This window comes from Salvelinus namaycush, chromosome 1 (genome assembly GCF_016432855.1).
Source record: "Salvelinus namaycush isolate Seneca chromosome 1, SaNama_1.0, whole genome shotgun sequence".
Lineage (NCBI taxonomy): Eukaryota > Metazoa > Chordata > Actinopteri > Salmoniformes > Salmonidae > Salvelinus > Salvelinus namaycush.
The window spans coordinates 62060306-62073496 of record NC_052307.1 but is presented as its reverse complement, the minus strand read 5'-3'; the positions used below and the strand labels follow the sequence as shown (position 1 = coordinate 62073496).

Below are 13191 nucleotides of genomic sequence, written 5' to 3'. Positions count from 1 at the left end.
ACCAAAGAACTTGCCTCCAGTTGTAGGGTTCCATAGGGCTTGCTGTACATGAGGGGATATTGCAATCCTGAAGAATCAGACCGCAATTCTATCAAAAGCGTGAAAGTAAGAGCAGGAATTGGGCACAGTTGGGGTGCTTTTGGCCTCAATACAGTATTTAACTTTTCGACAAACCAACAAGTCAAACAAACTGTAGGTTTATGGAAATGAATGGGCCTAAATAAAGATGGTGGCATAGCGCCACGGCTTGTAAAGTGTTGCTATAGAGGTCAACCAAAGACTGTTTCTCTAACCCCTTACACTCATGGGTATTGGCCTATAGGGCTAAATTAAAATGTTTCTTACAGAAGAAACATGGAAAGCATACTGTATGCATAACCATGGTAGCAATTAAAAGGGAACAATTTGGAGATTATGGGGAAATTAGTGTTAGTCACTAAAGGTGAGGACACAACAGTTCACCTGACACAAGACTCAATCCAAATATTACACTGTTGATTTTATTTACTGTACTTTTTGCCTGCATTTGTTAGTAACAAAATCTGTAAATACTCTGGATACATTCAGTAATATGATAAGAATATTCATGGGAACTTTGGGGTAGATGCAACATAATTACAAGGGTTTGAGTAAGAGGTCTATCTGGTGTCTCAAAATGGCCACACACCTCTCCAAAGTCTGCACAGTTCCTAAGCTTTTTCAATGCACTTTTATGACTCAAAGAAGAGTCTTCAACTATAAGGTGCTTTTTATTGCTCTCCTAGATGTGCCGTTAAGGAACTAGAGCAAGCATACTTGTAGTTGTTTTGTTTGGAACACAGACCTGCATCCCCGCCGTCACACAAATACTGCTGTTGTTTACTCAATTCAAAAATGGTCCATTACAAATCAGAAGCTGAGTTAGGGTGGGCATAATTTGAACGCTTGTTCTATTGCCAGCATGACTAGCTAAATTATAAAACATGATCTTACATTGTTAGGCTTTCACAAGGCAATTCAGAGAAGCAGATTGTCATTTTTTGTGCGCATAGAATGGAGTCATAAGTGCATGACTCCATTCTATGTGTGGTCTGTGGAAAAAAAGGTATTCACAATACAACAAACATAGGCTCATCTTGCAACTGATCACAAACCACTGTATTTTACATGAGTTTTATGATATGGAAATGTGAAGTGCACATTTGGATTGCTTGTATGACATCAAAGCAGTATTTATTATAATCCTCAAAATCTCATCTTTCCAAATACATTGAGTCCTTGTCATATGCACACACCATTTCCATCACTCATACAAACAACAAAAAAGTTGCAAAAGTTGCCCAATTAGCAGGAGTGGTGGGGGCAACTTTGACCCTTTTCACACTACGACAGATTCTCTGGAGGTTGAGAGAATACCCTTGGCTATACTGTTTTTAATAATGTGAACTTGCGAACATTCTACATCTCTACATCTACCTTCAGAGGGAGTGCACAACGCTCGCCCGACAGTTGCCCACCTTGAAGCAAGGCTGTGAACAGAATTGCTTTGTTCAGCCCAACACTCCTAGAGCAATACTTTTGAAACAGCTGAAATGTATAAACATTTTCCTAATATTTGAGACTGATTTTATTGAGTTTTTACCTGCACTGAGCCACGGAAAACTATGGAAACCCATCCTCACCACCAAAATAAATGTATAATGTCAATAGTAGATCATACAAAAAGGATATATACATTTAACATTGTGTGGTGATCATCACAGGTCCCAGAGTAAAGTAAGTAGCCTTGGCTTGTGCAAGCTGGAACAGCACATAGGAGCCTATCTCCTGTTTCTGTAGCATGAGGCAGCTTGATGTACAAGTAAACCCCTTGGACAGGACACTAGTCTATAGCAGGGCCTTACCCCCAATCCCCTTAATGGTGAGTGTCAAGCAGAGACAATTTTTTATTACATTTTTTATTTAACCTTTATTTAAATAGGCAAGTCAGTTAAGAACAAATTCTTATTTACAATGACAGCCTACCCTGGCCAAACCCGGACGACGCTGGGCCAATCATGCGCCGCACTATGGGACTCCCAATCAGGGCCAGATGTGATACAGACTTGATTCGAACCCGGGACTGTAGTGACGCCTCTTGCACTGAGATGCAGTGCCTTAGACTGCTGTGCCACTCGGGAGCCCAAGTCAGTTCCCATTTTTACAGTGTTTGGTATAACTTGGCCAGAGGATCAAACTCCCAACCTTCCAATCTCAATAGTCCCAGAGTGGTGGGGTGGGAAAATAGTTTCTGGGGCCCAGTGTTTTTCCTGATCTGGTAACCTAACCAACTCCGGACCCTAGTTGTAGACAATTACTCAGCTGTAAAAAAAAGTTGTATATGGGTTATGATGGGACCAGATTATTTTTCTAATCAGATCATATGTTGTTTTTTTAAACTCCTGGAAAAACTCCTGGCCATAGGGAGAATGAAAACATTAAAATCATGTAAAAACAGCAGAAACATTGTACTTGTTCATATAAATTGTATTTTATAAATAACAAATTTACACAGATGTACATGTCCTTCACACAGACAGAGACAACAACTGCGATTGGACAAATAACTAATAACAGGGCTGAGCGCGCTGTATGCAGGTTTGCATCGTGTAGACCTTGGCATCTGTAATTAAGTTATTAATACAGCATGCCTTCACTATTGTGTTGATTGATTAATTCCAGTCAACAACAAAAAATATAAAAAAGGACTTGAATATAAACCAAATTTGATCACATTCTAGCAGAATACAAATAAATGGGCGTATATTAGGCCATAAATGCATAGCTTAGGCTATAAATACATGACGTTACCGCTTCGTTTCCCCTGACCAGCCCAGATGGGATTTAGGCTATCTGCAGCTGTAGGCTGAAGTTGATAAGCCTGAAGCACAGATTAATTGCGCAAGAGTTGGAAAATCCTGAGGCATATCAATGCATTTCTTTTTTGGGGTGGCGGGTATGGGGTCCATATATAAACAGCTCATCGCAACTCCCCAGTGAATTTGCTTATATAGTATACTCACGTTCTCAGTCATAATTTGCTTTTATTTTACATGTATGTATGTATGTATGTATGTATGTATGTATGTATGTATGTATGTATGTATGTATGTATGTGTATATATATATATATATATATATATATATATATATATATATATATATATATATATATATATATATATATATATATATATATATATATACACACACAAAGGAATCATTGTAAATGAAACTAGGGTAAGCAATACAACAATTCAAAATGATCAGTACAAATTAAATACAAATAAAACTACAAATTACAGAATCAACATTACAGCTTAAAACACCACAAATAAAATGATTTACATTCAATCCAAACAGTTGCAATTCTCACTGAACACATTCAACATTAAAGTCCTAAACTGCCCTATGCCACACCTTGATCTGTTCCACCTGTCTTTGCGCTTGTCTCCACCCCCCTCCAGGTGTCGCCAATCTTCCCCATTATCCCCAGTGTATTTATACCTGTGTTCTCTGTCTGTTGCCAGTTTTGTGAAACCTACCAGCGTTTTTCCCCTTGTGCCTGGCTGTTCTAGTTCCTGTTTTCTAGTTTTTCCATGTTTTGATCATTCTGCCTACCCTGACCCTGCCTGCCATTCTGTACCTTGCCACACAACACTGGATTATTGACCCCTGCCTGCTGTGACCCTGAGACTGCCTGCCGTTCTGTACCCTATCTGGATTACTGACCTCTGCCTGCCCTTGACCTGTCGTTTTGCCTGCCCCCTGTACTAGTAATATACTTTTGTTACTTCGACACTGTCTGCACTGTCTGCATTTTACCACATGTAGACCAAATTATTTGCATGATATTGATAAAAATGAAGCCTGACTTAAGGTAGGCCTACTGTACTTTTATATTCGTATGAGAGGGGGGGGGGGGGTAGTAGGCCTAAACTTTCATTTTTGATAGGCTAAAGTTACTTGATAAAGACATGCTTTTACCAACTGTGCTTATGTCTTGAAGCTAAAATGTATTGTGTAGGGAAAGGGGATACCTAGTCAGTTGCACAACTGAATGCATGAATCGGAGAGGTGCGGGGGGCTGCCTTAATCGACGTCCACATCATCGGTGCCCGGGGAGCTGTTTTTGTTGGGGGTTAACTACCTTGCTTTTTCCACCTTACCGGCTCGGAGTTGAACCAGCAGCCTTTCGGTTACTGGCCCAACTTATTGTCTGCACATGCTTGTGAATTGTTGCCTTAAGAGTATAATGTGATTTGGTTCCATTTTTCAAACGTGTAATCTGGTTAAGATAAAGTCGCTTGCATAGTTGAAGCATACTGGTTGTGGCTATAGTCTACTGGGATATTTCATAGGAATATTTATGGTAAAATGTCCGTTGCCGAACCCTCTTGCGGCACATGACGTTCCGTTGCTAATGTGAATTGAAAAGTGAATATACATATTATGTAAACTGAAATGTTGTCACGCTGCCTCTCCTTCAACTTTTGTCAATGAGAAGAAAAACATGTCGTGCGCGGTGCTCAAATTCAGAACGGCAGTCATTCAAAACCCATAATGAGCTGTAAAGACCCTGAACTCTGACGTCATGTATAGCATGTAACTGTGCAGCCACTGCGTTCCAATTTAGGCACTTAGTGTCCAAATCTGCCATTTCAACCTGTATAGGGGTACGAGTGCAAAGGGCTACTAATCAACATGTCAAGCCAAGTCTCCAACTGAAGGAAACATGAGGTCAACCACCTGATATCAACTGACGTCAGCGGAAAGATAGTTCCAGTTAGCACGCAGGTGAAACAACTCTGAGGTACCACTGACTTAACCTGAAACATTACAATTCACTCTACAGGACAGGAAATCGTTACATTCAGAGTAATCACACATTGGGGAATAGCAGCCGATGAAATGCCAGCCAATCCAAAGGTTTCAGTCAATTACAAAGAACATTAAATACACTTTAATGAGCTGTGTAAACTTCCAGAGAAATGCCTACAGTATGAAGAAGATGGACTCTTCCAAAGTGCCCTTGTTCAAGTCTCAGCGTTCTGCTGCATCATTTATAAAGTAGAAAGATGTGGTAAATGACTCTGCACACCCCCACCAGGCACCTGCTTGTTTGCATCTGACGTGCTATCAGTCATCTCTCACAATGTTCACCAGATGGTATGACTACAGGCCAGGAACAGAGGGACCCCTAAGCACAACAACTACTGTGCTGTGTATGGCTGGCAGCCATAATCCAATAATCACACATTTCACCATGTGTAACACCACACTAAACAGTCCACCTGGGAGTAATGACTTACTGTAAACACTAATGGATCCACAGAGAATGGGACAGAAGGCCTCCCTGCCTACATTTTTTGGGTGGTTCCCTTTTCAGTCAGTACACTCATTACAACACAAAGCTATGGGGATTGCGCTCCACCGAGATCGACTGAAGAACCTTTGAGAAAGCATTTGTAGCGATCCAGCAAACTGGGAACATTCCTAACATTAGGATGATAACATCCCAAAAGCATTCATTCAAATATTGTTTTTGATAAAATGTTTTAAATGAAATATCCTTGGAATGTTCTCCTAACATTCACTAAAACATCTAACAACCACCACAGAACATTCCACAAACATTCTCATTAGGTTTCCCGGCTATGCAATAACGCAGACAATGTGTTCTGGGAACATTCTTGCAACATCAGGCGAATGTTTTATACAAACATTGTATAATCATCAGCACAACTGGACAGTGTTTGTGTTATGAGAACATTTGCTGCACCTTAACAAATGTTCTGGGAACTTTCACAGAACCAATTTTGGTATTCTGGGTAGACACTGCAGAGCTACCAGCTCTCAAAATTTTATAAAGACACTGATGGTCATCCCATTCAGAGGGAAAGCATTGAGTGTCATTATACTCAGAGGCATTGATTTCATTACAACCCAAGCAGAGGTAAGTAGAGAATGGAGGGTGTTATCTTAACTTGGCCATTTTGCTTCCTCATTGTTTTCCATAATGCCGCTGTAGTTCCCCTCAAGCAGCAGTCTCCATTCTAATCTTCTCCCATAGTGAACAGCAGCATACTAAACATTGTCTGAGGGAGTGGAACTCCAGGTACTATAGAATCTCACTGAATAAAAAAAGCACATGAGATCTCTACTAAGATACATTTTTCAGCAAATATAAGAATAATACATGCAGCAGAATTTTTTTTCAAAGTATGAATAAACATGACTGAATTAGATTTTTATAATACAATGGTACATTTGTTTATAATAACCACTCCAGCACCATGCAGTCCCAGTTCAGGTCAAGTAGATTGTGTTCTGAGAGAACCTTGTTTGCTGCCTTGAAGCACAACACCTTGCCCTTGAAATAGTTGTTCTTTTTGGCTGAGCGCACTAGTGTTTTGTTTATCCTTGAGCAAAATTTGTCCCTCATCGATCTTTGGGGAAAGTTCAATAGCCCAACTGGACGTGCTGTGAATGGTGGTGCTGTTCTATTTCAGAAAATGAGCGTTGGTTACAAGATGTTTCACAAATTGTGTTAATGCTTTCAGAGTGGCACATATCAGTTCAGTGATGGAATGGGGAGGAGCTAAATGACATTCTCTGTTCAGATCATTCCCTTTATCAGTCTCCTCAGGAAAGCAATTGGCACCTTATGGGCACGTGCTGATGACGTTTCATCAGCCGCATTAAGTCATTTGTTTTATACAATTAATAATTAAGAGATTCAGATGTGTGTGAATTGAGAAGAAGAATGATGAAGTGTAATGGGTTCTAATGAATCATAATAAAGCACATGGAGTTACAGGTTCATTACCCTGGGAACGGCTGATGACCTAGAACATCAATCTTTTATGACTGATATCCTAACTGAAGCTTCCTAAGAAATTCTCATGTTTGAATGTAATAGGCACAGTCCTACAGTTAGAGTTGTGGGAGGATCCAGCTGCACAAAACTGCAACATCCTCTCGATTTGTGAAGTCATCAAGTGAAAAGTGTTTTTCATATAGATTCAAAGTTCCTTTCATAAATATTATTCCGTTTTGTAAATTTGTGGAAAAAGCTAATGAAGACAACTGCAGAATCATGGACATAATAGTTTGCTATAAAAGCAAATGCACAGTACAGATGTAGGATCTTAATTTGATCACCCTGTTGCAGGATAACTTTCCTTTAAAACATGTAGTGGTTGAGGTTTAAAAAGTCTTCTGAAGTTTGTAATTTCCACTTAGAAATTTCAGACTTGATTTTTCCCTTATGAAAAATGTATTAACCCCTACAAAAATATCCATTAATTACAATACATTTCCTGTTACTGCAGGATTATTTTCCTGCTGTAGCAAACTGGCTCAAATTAAGATCCTACGTCTGTATAAGAAGCATAATGAATAGGTGATGATATACAGTGAGCTCCAAAAGTATTGGGACCGACTATTTTGTTGTTGCTTTGGCTCTGTACTCTAGCACTTTGGATTTGAAATGATAAAATGACCGTGAGGTTAAAGTGCAGACTGTCAGCTTAGTATGCTGATGAAAATACCCTCAAATATCCTCAAATTAAAGCCGACAGTCTGCACTTTAACCTTATAGTCATTGTATTATTTTAAATCCAAAGTGCTGGAGTACAAAGCCAAAACAACAACACATTTGTCACTGTCCCAATACTTTTGGAACTCACTGTTAAGTCATTTCCTATATTCCAAATTGGGCACAACTGAGGAGTTTATAATCCAGGGGGGATGGACACAATCCTTGTTGTTGAGTCAAAGTTTCTGTATGTACAGCCTACTCCACCAGCCAGCAGCACTATCATTTTAGTCAATAAGATTTTTTGCAACGTAGCTTAACTTTCTGAACATTCGAGACGTGTAGTCCACTTGTCATTCCAATCTCCTTTGCATTAGCGTAGCCTCTTCTGTAGCCTGTCAACTATGTGTCTGTCTATCCCTCTTCTCTCCTCTCTGCACAGACCATACAAACGCTTCACACCGCGTGGCCGCCGCCACTCTAACCTGGTGGTCCCAGCGCGCACGACCCACGTGGAGTTCCAGGTCTCCGGCAGCCTCTGGAACTGCCGATCTGCGGCCAACAAGGCAGAGTTCATCTCAGCCTATGCTTCCCTCGACTTCTTGGCACTGACGGAAACATGGATTACCACAGATAACACTGCTACTCCTACTGCTCTCTCCTCGTCTGCCCACGTGTTCTCGCACACCCCGAGAGCTTCTGGTCAGCGGGGTGGTGGCACTGGGATCCTCATCTCTCCCAAGTGGACATTCTCTCTTTCTCCCCTGACCCATCTGTCTATCGCCTCCTTTGAATTCCATGCTGTCACAGTTACCAGCCCTTTCAAGCTTAACATCCTTATCATTTATCGCCCCCCAGGTTCCCTTGGAGAGTTCATCAATGAGCTTGATGCCTTGATAAGTTCCTTTCCTGAGGATGGCTCACCTCTCACAGTACTGGGTGACTTTAACCTCCCCACGTCTACCTTTGACTCATTCCTCTCTGCCTCCTTCTTTCCACTCCTCTCCTCTTTTGACCTCACCCTCTCACCTTCCCCCCCTACTCACAAGGCAGGCAATACGCTTGACCTCATCTTTACTAGATGCTGTTCTTCCACTAATCTCATTGCAACTCCCCTCCAAGTCTCCGACCACTACCTTGTATCCTTTTCCCTCTCGCTCTCATCCAACACTTCCCACACTGCCCCTACTCGGATGGTATCGCGCCGTCCCAACCTTCGCTCTCTCTCCCCCGCTACTCTCTCCTCTTCCATCCTATCATCTCTTCCCTCTGCTCAAACCTTCTCCAACCTATCTCCTGATTCTGCCTCCTCAACCCTCCTCTCCTCCCTTTCTGCATCCTTTAACTCTCTATGTCCCCTATCCTCCAGGCCGGCTCGGTCCTCCCCTCCTGCTCCGTGGCTCGACGACTCATTGCGAGCTCACAGAACAGGGCTCCGGGCAGCCGAGCGGAAATGGAGGAAAACTCGCCTCCCTGCGGACCTGGCATCCTTTCACTCCCTCCTCTCTACATTTTCCTCTTCTGTCTCTGCTGCTAAAGCCACTTTCTACCACTCTAAATTCCAAGCATCTGCCTCTAACCCTAGGAAGCTCTTTGCCACCTTCTCCTCCCTCCTGAATCCTCCTCCCCCTCCCCCCTCCTCCTCCCTCTCTGCGGATGACTTCGTCAACCATTTTGAAAAGAAGGTCGACGACATCCGATCCTCGTTTGCTAAGTCAAACGACACCGCTGGTTCTGCTCACACTGCCCTACCCTGTGCTTTGACCTCTTTCTCCCCTCTCTCTCCAGATGAAATCTCGCGTCTTGTGACGGCCGGCCGCCCAACAACCTGCCCGCTTGACCCTATCCCCTCCTCTCTTCTCCAGGCCATTTCCGGAGACCTTCTCCCTTACCTCACCTCGCTCATCAACTCATCCTTGACCGCTGGCTACGTCCCTTCCGCCTTCAAGAGAGCGAGAGTTGCACCCCTGCTGAAAAAACCTACACTCGATCCCTCCGATGTCAACAACTACAGACCAGTATCCCTTCTTTCTTTTCTCTCCAAAACTCTTGAACGTGCCGTCCTTGGCCAGCTCTCCTGCTATCTCTCTCAGAATGACCTTCTTGATCCAAATCAGTCAGGTTTCAAGACTAGTCATTCAACTGAGACTGCTCTTCTTTGTGTCACGGAGGCGCTCCGCACTGCTAAAGCTAACTCTCTCTCCTCTGCTCTCATCCTTCTAGACCTATCGGCTGCCTTTGATACAGTGAACCATCAGATCCTCCTCTCCACCCTCTCCGAGTTGGGCATCTCCGGCGCGGCCCACGCTTGGATTGCGTCCTACCTGACAGGTCGCTCCTACCAGGTGGCGTGGCGAGAATCTGTCTCCGCACCACGTGCTCTCACCACTGGTGTCCCCCAGGGCTCTGTTCTAGGCCCTCTCCTATTCTCGCTATACACCAAGTCACTTGGCTCTGTCATATCCTCACATGGTCTCTCCTATCATTGCTATGCAGACGACACACAATTAATCTTCTCCTTTCCCCCTTCTGATAACCAGGTGGCGAATCGCATCTCTGCATGTCTGGCAGACATATCAGTGTGGATGACGGATCACCACCTCAAGCTGAACCTCGGCAAGACGGAGCTGCTCTTCCTCCCGGGGAAGGACTGCCCGTTCCATGATCTCGCCATCACGGTTGACAACTCCATTGTGTCCTCCTCCCAGAGTGCTAAGAACCTTGGCGTGATCCTGGACAACACGCTGTCGTTCTCAACTAACATCAAGGCGGTGACCCGTTCCTGTAGGTTCATGCTCTACAACATTCGCAGAGTACGACCCTGCCTCACACAGGAAGCGGCGCAGGTCCTAATCCAGGCACTTGTCATCTCCCGTCTGGACTACTGCAACTCGCTGTTGGCTGGGCTCCCTGCCTGTGCCATTAAACCCCTACAACTCATCCAGAACGCCGCAGCCCGTCTGGTGTTCAACCTTCCCAAGTTCTCTCACGTCACCCCGCTCCTCCGCTCTCTCCACTGGCTTCCAGTTGAAGCTCGCATCCGCTACAAGACCATGGTGCTTGCCTACGGAGCTGTGAGGGGAACGGCACCTCCGTACCTTCAGGCTCTGATCAGGCCCTACACCCAAACAAGGGCACTGCGTTCATCCACCTCTGGCCTGCTCGCCTCCCTACCTCTGAGGAAGTACAGCTCCCGCTCAGCCCAGTCAAAACTGTTCGCTGCTCTGGCACCCCAATGGTGGAACAAACTCCCCCACGACGCCAGGTCAGCGGAGTCAATCACCACCTTCCGGAAACACCTGAAACACCACCTCTTTAAGGAATACCTAGGATAGGATAAAGTAATCCTTCTAACCCCCCCCCCCCCCTTAAAAGAGTTAGATGCACTATTGTAAAGTGGTTGTTCCACTGGATATCATAAGGTGAATGCACCAACTTGTAAGTCGCTCTGGATAAGAGCGTCTGCTAAATGACTTAAATGTAATGTACTGTAGCTAAAAGCTGGGAGTTGGCGAGACAGAGGCTGCCATCCATCACTCAAAATGAGCCTGGGTTGGCAACTGTCAGGGCTGTGAATGTAATACATGAACAAATCCTCGTCATGCCGCCCAGACCAAGAGAGAGAGAGGGAAAGAGAAAAGAAAGCGAGAGAGAGAGTGCGAGAGAGTGCGAGAGAGAGAGAGAGAGAGAGAGAGAGAGAGAGAGAGTGCAAGAGAGAGAGAGAGAGAGAGAGAGAGAGAGAGAGTGCGAGAGAGAGAAGGCAAGAGTCTGAGAGAAGATGAGGGACCAGAGAGCGACAGAGAGAGTAGACGGACAAAGATGGATCCTCCTTCATGCTTCTTGCTCTAGCCCTGTGATATACGCCCTTTCTCCCTGCAATGGAGAGTAGCTGGATAACAAGGCATGACACCCTCATAGATATTCTACTCTTTGTCTGTTAGGATATGCCTAAGGGGTTCTCATTGCCTGTTCGTAATGATAATCATTTAGAAACTCACTCTGTGATGTAACCCTGTCAGATGACCTCATGCTAATTTGAATACAGAGATATACACAAGATCACAGGTTCAACTAAAGACTGACAACATTCCAAACAATATAAGTTCTGCTGTTTACAATTATCCTTAAATACAGTAGTGTGTAGCTCAATGTTGAAACACTGAGGGGTCATTGGCAGCCATTCCAAATCCTGCTTGGCTTCCAATGAAATCTTGAGCCTTCTTCCAATCAGTCAGATGATTGGACACCTGTCAGAGTCCCTGTGGCATGTAGACATGTCTTCCTCAGGCCAGGTACATCATCCAATCAGCCAGGCAAATTGGCCCTTCTTCCCCTCAACGGTCACAGTGTCTCCTGCATGCTAATGCTGGGTGGAGGTGGAGGTGAACTCTCAGAGATTCCCATTATGGATGCTCCTGGTGCTGAAGGACCGCAGCTAGATGGTGACCCCCTGAAAGCGGCCTCGGCAGCACCACGGGTCAACAGGCTGACAACGTTTAGTAGAGATAAGATTAGAAATCATGACGATAATGATAAGGGTAAATCTATCAGAGTGAATCTGACAGAATGCTCTGGCAAACAGGTTGCAATGCCATTAGCAAAATGTCACGGCGTGACTAGCTTTCCTGAGGGACCTCAGGGGCTGCTCTCTGCCTCCCAATTATGTGATAAAATCAAAGACTCCATGTGACACGGTAATCCACTTGAGCTGAGAGAGGACGGCAACAACCTTTGGAATTTCACCTCACTTAGGGGTGAAACAGATGGCATCTCCAGACAGGGGCACTCAGCCTACCCCCGTACCCAGGTAATAATGGACTGTCCCAGGAGGCTGTCAACTCGCTGAGGCAATAAAGTGTGCCTCAGGTACCTACGGATTAGCAGAAGGGTGCAGGAGGTTGAGTGCACAGCAGGATAGAGCGGAGAGAAGAGATGAGGGAGAAAAGGAAAGAGGGATATCTTTAAATGAGTTCTTATCCCAGCAGGGAGAGTATGAGGTTCTTCTGGCTGACCCAACCCACTGACCCACCCAACAGCATTCTCTCCAATCAGCAGTCTGCACCAACTGATAGCTGGGCATTATTGACTTTTAGTGATGTAGTCCTGCACAAACTCTACAACAGCAGGATGTTTGCCTACATCTCACAGCTGGCGTCATCTTTAATCAGCCTTCCCCTCCACACCAGACTGTGTGACGGTGGTCATTAGTAACAGTAGACACAGGCCGCTCACAGATACGGCTGCACTGTTTTAAAAGACGGTGTGCTTGTGGTGAGACTCCATAGGATCAGCTGGTGTTTTAAACCAGGCACAGTTTGAGACAGATCTCAGAACCAGTAGGCTCACACAGCTGGGAGGCCATAATACAATTCAAAATACTTAATTACCTCTCTGGATGGTAATCTACCATCAGGCAGATCTCCCTGCTTTTCTTGCTAATTAGTATTCTTTCACCTATCCTTTAAATCCAGTGAGCACAGCCCATAATTAAGGACATTAAAGAGCTAGATTAGAGATAGTCTACAGGAAACAAAGGGGTAATTACTAAGACTAGAAGATTCCCACAGAAACTGGAGGCCAACAGAGCCAAGACCCAGAGGGAAAGAAAAGTACCACTGCTCAAGTTCTCAAAG

At 44.3% G+C, this 13191-nt stretch overlaps 1 protein-coding gene across 2 annotated transcripts in view; it reads right to left on the bottom strand.

Moving 5' to 3' along the window:
- The window catches only part of LOC120046724 (polypeptide N-acetylgalactosaminyltransferase 18-like), a 97921-nt gene that overhangs the window by 36714 nt on the left and 48016 nt on the right, over positions 1-13191 (bottom strand). The gene's annotated exons all lie outside the window — the stretch shown is intronic.